Here is a 12,776-nt window from a genome sequence, read left to right as displayed (position 1 = left end):
ATTGAAAGCAGATTAGAGCGTGTTTAGATGTCGGTATGTGAGACATTATTATTTAGGTCTATAAAACCTGCGCTGAGTAGTTTGAGAACAAGATACCCTTAGCTTTAGACATCATTTTGTGGACCTATTAATTTTTGGTTCTAGAAGACCACCTTAAGCCTTCAAGTCTAGAATCTTATAAAAACACATTCCCATTTTATTCAGCCAGGGGGGAAATTAAAAGACCATTCCAGATTTTTATTGGGCAGTACAGTTCAGTGTCTCTTGAATTTCAACAAAATCAAACCTCTGGAGTGACAAAGTCATCCGACAGCAATGTGAAAGACTGACAGCATGACAAGACACATGCAATAATAATCAAGGTTATCACAGAAATAAATATATTTTTAACTTTTCCTAAATAGGCATACATGTAGAAATATTACTGTTGTATTGTTTAAATGTGAATATGAACTTGTTTTCTTTGCAGTATTTGAGATCTGAAAAAATACAGAGCATCTTTTCTGTTATTTTCAACTGTTTTTCCAGTTTTCATTTTCTGCAAATAAATGCGAATAGAACGTTATTTAAATATAGGAGAAATAGTGTAAGTAGTGTCCAGACTGAAACCAAAACGATCATTTGACCTAAATAATAAGAAATGTGAAATTAAAAATCACAATTAAACATGCTGTAATGTGATAAGACAGAGTGGCAGTAACTCCCCGTCACATTGCATTAGCCCATTCCTCTCCACACAGAATCAATGTGTCACCTCAATTTAACTCACTATCCTGAGCTAAATGACCAGTGTCACATTGACCATGTCTCCTTGCAATGAAAAAATTTGTGACCCATTTATTAAGCCAAAGACTGAAGGAATTAAAGCCATTCAACCCTGACCATAATGAAAATGCATGTAATCACAAAAGAGCAAGCTATGGGCTTCTAAGAGGTAATGTATCTACTTTACACACACTGTTAAACCTTGCTGTACATTTCAGGGTAAATAACTTTAAAATAGGCAGTGTTTAGCAGTAACATTGGGAAACAGTATTTTACTGAAACATGAGATGCATTTCTGTAGTGCAATAATATATTACAGTTAATTACTATATAAACACATTACAGATAACAGCTGTAATATTCAGCTGTAATATACTGCCTTTTTTACTACACTGTCACTAATTGCAGCACTATTTATTGCCAAGAGTAAGATTTTCAGGTAGAAAACAAAGATTTATGCATTAACACACATGTATGTGCACTGACTGCTTAATTCTTAACGCAAAGGTGTTGCCCCTTTAAGGGCAACCAGGTGTGTGTGATCTCTGAGCTTATGTTCTTGTGCTTGTGCTGTGTTAATTATCTTAGTGACTGGATTTTCATGGTTTAAAACTTAAAATGGAATCCCCAACAATGAGTGAGTAAACATTTCAAATATTTAGAAGTTTTTTTTTAAATATCCTGCAAATGTAGGTAAAGTTAATCATTTCTTACTATGTGCTCCGTATCTTTTGGTTCAAAAAAGCTACCTGTTAGCTAGCTTTTAGCATCTCACAACTTTCAGTATCCCATAGTGTTGAACATTATTTTTTATCAGCAGCTGACCCCAACCGCTTGTTTCTTTATTTTTCCTGTTTATTTTTTATCGTGTAGTAACATTACCCACAATGTACAGATGTAAACTGTGCGATTTGCCTTTCCGCCAACTCGGCCTTTTTATACACATTACAGCAAATTTTCAGTTTGACTGTGTAATTCAGCAGTGTCCTTGTATGTTTAAGAAATTCTCCTCATTAAGATCACATATGCACAGAAACCACAGGCAGTCACAAACACAAGACACACATAGGCATCCACAGGCTGTATTCCACTGTCAGCTTCCAGGTTGTGTATTTGTTGCTAGTAATTTTTCAGAGCTGTGCATACACCTGCGATTCATATTAGAGATGGTAGAGAAGTTGGTTGCACCGTTGAAGGTTTCTTGAAATATTTAATAATACAATTATTTTAACGCATAAAGAGGTTATTCAATTCAATTGTGCTGGGTTACTACCAGTTTGGAATAACATACTAAACCAAATCTACAAATGATTGGTATTGTTTTTGTTTTGATTATTTATGTTTTTTTAATACTTTTTATTTCATTTAAAGAATTGCCCATTTTCTATGTATTTGAGTGTGTTTGTGTAAAATTGTAAGTGAATATTTTAGTTTTTTGGTTACATGTATTGTTGTGACTACTATTTAATTTGCAAAGTTGTGTTGAAAATATGTTTAATGAATTGATACGTGACAAAATTTCTGTTGTTTATTTATATATTTTTTATATTGAAAAAGAATGTATTTGTTAAGATTTTGACTGATCTTTGCCATATATGTCTATATACACACCCATACAATACAGTGTTATTATTTTCTATATTTTCCTTTTATTTTGTTTATACTTGTGTATACTTTGCTATACACTAGCAGTGGATGTTTTATTTCAGAATAACATTCAGTTTTGTTGAATTATGTGATTTGTTTAATTGTCGTATGTAATTATGGATTTCTTTGTGTTTTGTATGCATGTTTTGCTAAAGTAATAAATTACGTTTGTTGAAACCTCTCGAATTTCTTTGTCTTTTTAGAAGATAATACCATTAAATAAAATTGCAGCATTTTTGATGGAGCAGAATGACTACAATATTAAATGCACAGTATGTATATGTAGTATTCTACTGTGATTGTGTTGCATTACAGTAAATAACTATCACTACTCTTGCCAGTTATAAGCTGTTATTCTTGATTTACAGTAAAATACTGACAAAACTGTTGCCAGTTAGTCACCGTAAAGTCTCAGTAACAGTAAAATACTGGCAACACTGTTGCCAGCTACTTACTGTGGAATATACATTACAGTAAGTAGCTGGCAACAGTGTTGTCAGTATTTGACTGTAGAAATGCCTGAAAAGGTCTAACAGTGCAGCCAACATTTTAGGTACAAATTAGAAAACTATTCATTATTTACATTGTTAACCAATGTAATACTAAATCAGACACCTTGATTATATTCTCTCCTTGTTTTCAATATATCATGTAGGGAATGTTTCAGCATTGCAAATATATCTCAAACTCAGTTGCACACGTTCTAATGCTCAGATGCAAGAAAAGTAAGATCAATCCCCATACTCTCGGGCATATACATTTCTATGTGTCATACATAATTCAAGCTCTCCTAAACTGGATCAAAAGCGTCTCCACCTCATCCGAACTGACACGGCGTGAAGGGAAACGATTGAGACAGTGTGAGCTGACACTCAGCATTGTACCATCCTTTACCACAGCTATGAGAAAGTGCTGCAGATATGGATGTGACATCGGCCGATCTGATCCAACACAAGGCCTATGAGCTAAGATGCAGTAAATTAAATCACGCCAGTTTGTATATTTTATGTCACTGGTAAGAGATCCTGAATATAAAGTATTTTCTGTGTATGAGTTTAGATCACATTTCTTTATCAAGTCTGACAGAATTTTCTCTGCAAAAGTTATTTCGGCTCTAGCACTTATACAGTGTGCCTGCAATGTAAGTCTGTGAAACTAATAGGCTACTGTAAGTGTGAGCTTTGAATTCATCCAGTACAATGAGTAGATCAATTACTGGATGAAGTAATGGAACGTAATGTAGTAATGTAATGGATGTAATGGAAGTAATGGATGAATGAATGGAACAATAGTGACAATAATCTCAATTAAAACAGCAGTATTTATTAAACCAGTACAATCAAGACGTGCATTCACCCCTTATTGTGTTTAAGTTAACCGACAGCGATTATTAATGCATTTTATTTTTAACTCAGTGTTTCCGTATGTTACCTTTGGATGAGTGGTGATGTTAATATATATTTCTGGACAGGTATCAAGGTCAGCGCACCGTTATAAAACAAAAATATATGGAAATAGACAAAAAAAACATTTCCATATAACATATTTTTCTACATATGAAAAGCAGCACTTCTTTACGTATTACTCAATATATTCTTATATAGTAATTATGTATTATTTAATATATATGAATGAATATAATGACAGTAAATATATGAGTGAGTGCGTTTACATGCACAAAATAAACAGATATCTATAAAAAAATCTGCTTAAAACGAAACCTGTATGCATGCATAGTAATAAATATGCAGAAAACCGCGTTTACATGGAAGTTTGAGACTAGCCGGGTTTCTCGCGTGCAGTGACATCATCGTCAATAGTCTGTTTAGTCATTTAAAATGCAGCGGGAAATCTGTCAGAAGCTGTATTTTTAAAGCATACCTGCGTATGCAACAATAGTTCTTCATTTTTACGTTTCCATCAACTGCATGATTCGAGAGCGAGCTTTTATGTGTTATTTTACTGTTACTTCCGATTGGAACTATTACTCATTTCCTGTCAGAGATGCTCACATAAAGAAAACTGAGAGAAAACCAGTAAAGGCGATTTCAAGCAGCGCGAATGTGCAAAAAACTACCCCTGCCGAGCAGCTTTTGCTTACGTTGTTTATAAGCTTTGCCCGACAAAATAAAAACGTTTTACGCGTTTACATGACCTTACATGTTGTCAGCTTATTGAGCATATCTGGAGTAAGACTGTGGCATGTAAACGCACTCATTGACTAGTCCCAAATATCAAATCTTTAAAATCTAAAATTCTTGATGGCAAATTTCCTATTGATTTTTGCTAATTTGACCAGTGTTAACATTTTCCAAAATTGTGAACACGCACAAAATAATTGCAGTGTAGCCATAGTGAATGTTTACATTTCAGACACAAAGTGATACACATATAGAATGAATTAGGACAAAAAGATTACAAAAGTCAACCTCATACAAACCTGAATTTGCACTGTTCTGTAGAATGACCAGTAAAGGAACATATTTTTTGTGTAAAGGAATTCCTAAAAAAATAAATAAATTAAAGATTTAGTTCAGTAATAGAAAACGGATATCCACAATGTGTAAATGTAACCCTATTTAATTCTAAACCAGCATTAACAATCTTATTTTGCTACTGTTTGACCAAAGCCAGAGTTAAGGCGCTTGCTCTTTTAACCATCATTCTGTGAAATCCCCTACTGTTTCATGAAGATTTCTCCTTTGCTCTTCAAACAGTTTGTTCATGCTACAGTTGGACAGCACATGCAAGACTTGCTAAAGCTGTCCTGGCAATTGACAGGCCAGGCCTGTGTGAGATCATGCTGTCTGAGAGATGTGGAGAGCAGCCAGGATTGATCCGAGCTCAAGGCAGCGGCTGAATCTTACACGGAGTGTGTATGAAAACCCTCCGCTTTCTTTCTTCTTTCTTTTCATCGGCTTCATTCACCCCTCACAGTGGGTAATTGAGGTGCAGGGAAATGGAGACAGGGGGAATCAATTTCAGCTCGACATCAGGATACATGGATGGATGGCCGTGTCTTGAATGCAAAAACCTCAGTGCAATGTGGTGGGTAATGGTTGCCTTATCTTCTCAGTCACACCCCCTAAACCATCTTCTCAGGCTAAACAGAGACAAAATAGACAGAGAGAGGGTCCAAATATTACTTTTAGCTTCACCGGCAATTTATTATGCCACAAAATTGTATTGTGCATAACTTCTAATTGAAAAGACAGGATTTTGCTCAGACTATTAGGATTTTCACTGTATATTTGTAACAAACAGCACAATATTTTTTAATTAAAAGCTGCAGTCACACCTGACTTTTCGTTCCATTCGCATACCCTTGCGAATGCGTCAGACTGGAAGTGCAAGCCCGTCCAAAGATATTTTGCATTTACCCTGATACAGATCGTCTCTCAAATATGCCCATAGGACTGGTTCTTCTCACTGGATCTGAAAGATACGTTCTTCCACATCCAGATAGCCCCCATCACAGATGATTCCTGAGTTTCGCCTGCGAAGGGGTTGCTTATCTATACACGGTCCTTCCATTTGTGCTGTTCCTGGCTCCTTGCACTTTTAGCAAGCGCATGGACGCAGCTCGGTCCCCACACAGGCAGAAGGGAATCCGAGTTCCTCGACTACTGGCTTGTTCTAATACAGTCAGAGGACGAGCTACAGTATCAAAGGTCCCTCCTCCACAGCCATTTAGAATGCCTGGGACTTAGGATCAATTTGGTCAAGAGCACACTGTCTCCCAGCCAATGGGTTTTGTTCCAGGGAGTGTTTTTTGACTCGACCCGAATGATGGCTGAATTGCGCAAGAACGTGCACTGGCTATCCAGTAGCTCACGGCCTCTTTCAAATTGGGAACGTCACACCCCCTCAAGGCATTTCAAAGGATGCTGGTTCTCAAGGCCTCTGCATCTCAGGTACTGCAGTTAGGCACCCTTATCATGGCATGGCCGCTTCAGTACTGGCTGATGCTGAGAGTTCTGCCACACGCTCGGCATCTCGGTCACCTACAAGCCTGAGTGGATCGAGTCTGCTTAAATACCCTGGCTCCCTGGAAGGATCCCCTTTGGCAGGAGCAGGGTGTGCCCCTGGGCAAGACATGTAGACAAAAGGTGGTCACGACAGATGCCTCCTACACAGTTTGAGGGGCTCTGTGATTGGCATGCCGGCCTTCGGGCACTGGTTGGGTCAGGAAAGAAGCCTCTACATCAAGTGTGGCTGGCCCTTCACAATTTTCTGCCAGAATTTTCTGAAGAGCCCACTCTTTGAGCCTTTGCAGTCTGTAGACCTCCGTTCCCTGATGCTTAAAACTGCTCGGCTTCTAGGTCTGGCATCGGTTAAACGAGTGAGCGATTCACAGGCACTCTCTACACCGTTAAGAGCACAGGTAGAGACGCTTTCTGTGCTCCCCTCCTCTGAGCAGGATCTGGAGCTGAACCTGCTCTGCCCCGTCAGAGCACTGAAGGTTAACATCAAGCGTACTGCCCCCCTCAGGAGGTCGGAAAACCGCTCTTTGTTTGCTTCGGTGACCACACCAAGGGATTCCCTGGTCACGAAGCAGAGACTTTCAAAATGGATAGTTGAGGCTATTACGCTAGCACATTGTTCCGTGGGCCTTCATTGCCCCAAGGGAGTTAGAGCTCTGTAATGTCGCCTCTTCATAGCTGCTGGGCTAAGCTTCCACATTCACCAGATTCTACAGTCTGGATGTCTGCTTGCTGTTGATGTTATCGGTCCTCTTGTAGCACGGCAGGATTATATTTGATCCCCATAGCGTCCTGGTAAGCTGTACGAGTGAAATACCGATAGGGAACGTAGTTGGTAACTAACATAACCTTGGTTCCCTGAGATACGGGAACGAGTACTGCGTTCCTAGCCATGCTTACAAGCTGCAGCTGGTCGTCGCTTCAGTCAAAGTGGCCTGAGGACACTGTGGCGATGTGTCTGTTTATATAAACATAAACCCCGCCATGTTTGATGGGCTCCATTGCCATAGGTCTGTGCAGCTTCGGTTCCATTGGTTCAAAGTTTTACTTTGCAGTAACCAATGGTCGTGCAGTATGCACTGCATTATTAAAAGTATCAGTCACCTGAGAAAAATGAGTTTTCCCCATAGCGTCCATCTTTACTCGTTCCCATATCTCAGGGAACCGAGGTTACATTTGTAACCGAGTACGTTTTTGTGGCTTAAGGCATAAAACACTTCACACAATACCACACGGAAAAATTAAACACAACTCATTTTTCAATGAGTAAAAATTTGTTGGAAGTTAATGTGATATGTTGAATAATTGACATTGTGTTCTTGATTTGTAACTTATGATAGTTTCAATAAATTTGGTTGCTTGCAACAGCAAGGGTCAGCCTATCATTCTTACAATTCAACATGATTTATTACATTTGCCAACGCCAATATCTACCCAAAATTGGTTCTTGGCAAGTGTTTATTTTGGACAGTGTAGGCGTCAGACTGAATCTATGCCAATTTGTGGACAGCAGTTATTTGTCCATATTAATTTCCACATTGTTCTGGTTCAGTAGCCTGGACCGAATGAAGACGAAAAAATATGATTTAAAGACGGAATGTCAAGAAGATTGGTAACCACACCGTAATGGTTTCATAAGCCTAATTGTTTGTCAAAGTAAGGACACATATCACATATCAGAGATTTTAGCTGTACACACCCAGTGAGGCATTTACCACAGATAATAATGACTTAGGAAGAGTCACTAAATCAATACAGTGTCGAGACAGCCCAAGCGTGAAGGGGACACTCCACACACAGCTACACTATAAGAACCCTCAGCTGATTCTTAAAGCTGTCATGTCTGATCATACATGCACTAGCCCTCTTGCCATTTTGTAACACTGTACAGGTTGCAATAAAAAAAAAAATAGCTTCTTGTGATTCAGAACAGCAAGCCTTTATTGATTTTTCCACTGTGCCTGAAGGTAGCAAGACTGCTGTCAATCCAGTAATTTCCCAGATATTACAGTTGCTCTAAGTGTCTTATTAAACACTGTTGATGATACAGGTTCTCATCTTCAGACCAACAAGGTGTCCAGCAAGCTTGTGACAACAACGATCCCTGACAAGTTTGGTAGTGTCTGTATTATAACGTTTGAAATGTATTTTATTTATATTCTTTTCTTTGCCAAGGAAAGTGCATCTTATTTGCCACATGATTCTATAAATAAACACATTTCAGACCCAGTTTAGTCTCATAAATATAACATTCTTTCAAAGACTTCAAATGGAAACAATGCTTTCTGTAACATTTTCTAAGGCTTTAGGACTTTCTCCAAAGACCTCCTGCTAAGAAAGTACATTTGAACTTTGGAATGGAGGAGACATTGGACAGCATCTTAAAGCGTAAAAGCCATCTTTCAAATTCATGCCTGGGTTTTGGAGGCTGTGATGCTTTAGTCTCCAGAACGGTGGCTGGCCCTCCAGGCTCTTTAGATCCAGGGATCTGCTTGATGTTTAAGGCAAACTTCTACAAGATTGACCCCGGGCATAAAGATTGGAGCTTGATACAGTATTTCAAAGCTGTTGTAGTTTTTCATATATAATCCACATGTTGAAAATATTTTACTCATTAAAAAGCATTTTTTTAGAAACAACAGTAACAACCAATGATGCATAAGTGCACGACACTTCATTCTACATATTACATTTTAATTTAAAAGATTTCATTTCAAACAATTCATTTTTTACCATTATGAACAATGCTTTGCTGTAATGTTGGAAAAATTTGCCTAAATGAGATGGAAAAGACAAGAATCCAACATTTGGGTTTGACCTTGTTTTCTTGGATGAAGCCACATTCTTCCACCTTCAGGATCCCAGGAGTCATTTGAGGGATTTCTCCCTCTGTGTCTGTCCAAGCATGTTTATTTCCTCAAGACCCCAGTGGGCCTCAACACGAGAGCAGCTTTTTCCATTCCAATACCAAAGACATTATCATGGTAAATGGACTGGAACAAGAAAAGGCTCAATGTGAGAATGTTCACTGATTTAAAAAGCCTACCCTCATCTTACGAAGAAAGAATGAAGAAAATCAATGTATGCACACATTTATTATTTATTACTTATTGTCATTAAAATAAAAAGATTTAAGAACGTCTATTTTAATAAGTCAAGCTATAATATCAACTGGTAGGCTTAAAAGAAATGAAAATAGAAAATGCAAATGCTTAACATAATTAATATCCCACTTTATGAAAGGCATCATGAAGGCGATCGGTGCACCTCCAGTTGAGTCAAGAGAATTTAATTGGCTTCCAGCTTGTTCAAATGCAAATCAAATAATAATTACAGTCAAGCTTAATCACAGCAATATTCTCAAGCAATCCCACATAAAGCAGTAATCAATAGACTGTACTGCTTTACATCCACAACAAGTTGCATTTTTGTGTTACAAAGATGTTTTCCTCCAAACCCTGCGTTGTATGTCATTTTTTACAGGATCTATTGATAGAAATGCATTATTAAATACATAACTGTGCTTTCAGAGGTGTATAAAGACCTCTACAGAGTGCATTTCGTGAATACATTCTCTCCTTCGGCAAAGAAGCGAAACCACAAACACATCTTAGTCCTGTGTCAGGCACCATAGTGCTTCGAAAGGGAGGGGTGGAGTGAGCCGTTAGTTGCAATTCACAACCTCCGCGCTAGATGGCGCTTAATTTCACACACTGGACCTTTAATTGAACAGAGCAATTTAATCAAACTGGTGCTTATCAGAGTACCGTGTTTTACGACTGTGACATGCCTGCCTGACACATTAATGACACAGGCTGACCCAAACGACATCCATATTCATAGAAAGAGACTGTTTACCATGGAAACGGCACAATTGCAGCATCTGACACACCCCCAAAGTACACAAAAAGGTCAAGGATCAGCCAGCAAGGAAATTGGATGTATTTTAGCAAAACCGACAGGAGATAAGAATAAGTGGTGTCAGGTTGGGTTGTCGGTGGGTCTGCCGTGTTTTATTATGTGTGTCTTTATCGTCAGTGCAAAGCGCTTGCATATCGTGCCTTGTTAAGATGCAGCACACAGTGTATCTGATTGTCTGAGAAAAAACAACTGGTTCTGAGAAAGTGATTCAGATTTAGACTCTCTACTAAAAGAAAAATTACAGGAGTAGCTTTAATTATCTTACAACATAGCCGCTGGCTTGATCTGTGGAGCGTTAAGGGAACACAAGCTCTCATTGCAATGTGCAGACAGATTTGCCTCCTTCATATCTTATTAGACCTGAATGAACTGTTCCAGAAGCAGCAGACGGCTAATTGACACAAACGGTTTTTCTGGCAATGGTCAGATGACGGAGTTTAATTAAGATGAAGGGAATCTGTGTGAATATTCCGTTCGAGGGAGGAGAGCAAAATAGATTGCTCCAGGCCGTCTTCTGAGCATAGGCTAATTTACTCTCAAATGAGTCAATAAACTCCATTTCATCTGAGCTGGAACGATATTGCAAACTGTTGTAAAATTGAAAATATGCAGGAAATTCCAACGTTATGGATGTGACATACATTTTCAGTCAAAACTTGAAAAATTAATTCTCAGAATATTTTATGCCAAAAACCATCTGTTTATATTTTACCAAAACCCTGATGAAAAATATCAGTCTTTACGTTTTCTGTTTTAAGAGAGAAAAATGTATGTGTTGATGTAACACAAAAAGACACGTTTTTGAAAGACAACATACTTTGTAGGCTTTCTGAGAAATAAAACTCGCAAACCAAAACCAATAATACCAAAGAAATACAGAAGAAATGGCTCTTTATAGAACATTAAATAGTAATACACTTACCTGACAATTAAAAACTATACGCAAAAAAAAGCTTTTAGCTTCAATACAGGTTCAATTAAGGTTAAAATTTGCCTGGAATTACCCATTATAATCTCCTCTATTGGGTTTATTTTTATTATATAGATTATGCAGATGCAAAGATAGTCAAAATCGTCCTCCTCCAACTTCCTGACTCTGAAGACAAGATGCAAGATGCTCTGAATCTGACAATTTTGGTCAAAAAGTAAATATAGAATTTACAGAACAAAAAGGGAAAACATCCAAACTAGTCTAAAAGTAAAGCAAAATTTAATCACACCATTGCTGCAAGCTAAACAAGGCCATTGTGCTGGCAAATGGAGAGAGACGGCAACGGTTGCCATGCATGTGATGTGCACATGTTGCCACTGATGGGATTAATGTAGTAGGCGTGACAGGCGGCACATTGGCTCTTCAAACAAGGAGCAATTAACCCCGTCATTTTTCACCTTTACGCTACAACATGCCAGTAGAAAAGATATCTCACCCTTCACCGGCGTGTGCCAATCACAACGTAGTCTCTGCTGCATTCACCAACGCATACACAGAGTCTGGACAGTCACTGCAGGAAATGAGTCTTGCTCACAACAAATTACTTCCCGTTGCCTGCTTCAGCGCTTCGGCTCTCCAATCAAAAAGTCACGGCAACCTCCATTAACATATGGGTTCATGTGTTCTTGTAGAATAAAATATAGAAGCATGTACCTTCTTCATGAACCGGACAGTTATTGCAAAAGCAGTCAGGCAAATACAAGCACTATTAACCTCACACCTTTACACGAACACAATATGAAACGGGTTAATAGAGAAATAGAGGCTGCGTGTTTCTAAAATGGATACTGCAAGCTGTTTTCTTTACTGTCAAACAAATAATTTTAAAGAAATATTTGATTTGATTTCAGAACATACTAAATGTTTCAGTTTATTTATTACACATACTTTCCATTCCGTGCAAAAATAATATTTCTATAGTGTATATTTTGTACAAGATATTCATGCATTCTGTCATGCATTTCAAACGGTTTTCACATTGATATCATTTTTCGGTGTAAATGCAAGTAGGGAACGGAATTGGACTCCTCCCCCATTTTGACCATTTTGGTTGCACATATTCACAGGATGAGAGAGAACTCAATCACATCCAGAGCCTGAGGGTTGGACTGTCTCCTTTTGAACCAGCCCTCCCCCATCCATGCATGTTATGAACAGAAGGCCGTGAGAGAGAAATATGCAAAGAATAAAGTTATTGCATAAAGGGTGAAAAGGGAACTAAGAGTTTACATACAGTGTATGGAGATGATCATGCAAATTTTATGAGCTAAACTTTTTTACTAATAACAAGCATATTATTGATATCTGCTCATTTATCATAAATAGGAATTGAGAACATGTTTTGTAAAACTAGAAGGTAAACGATTTGCATGCTCAGACTAACTGCAATATCTATTTCATATTTTCAAGTTTAATATTAGTAAAGATGTGTGGTGAATAATTGTTCAATAGAAATTACAACAAAAATA

Source organism: Triplophysa dalaica, chromosome 13, assembly GCF_015846415.1.
Source record: "Triplophysa dalaica isolate WHDGS20190420 chromosome 13, ASM1584641v1, whole genome shotgun sequence".
Classification (NCBI taxonomy): Eukaryota; Metazoa; Chordata; class Actinopteri; order Cypriniformes; family Nemacheilidae; genus Triplophysa; species Triplophysa dalaica.
This window is presented reverse-complemented; position numbering follows the sequence as displayed.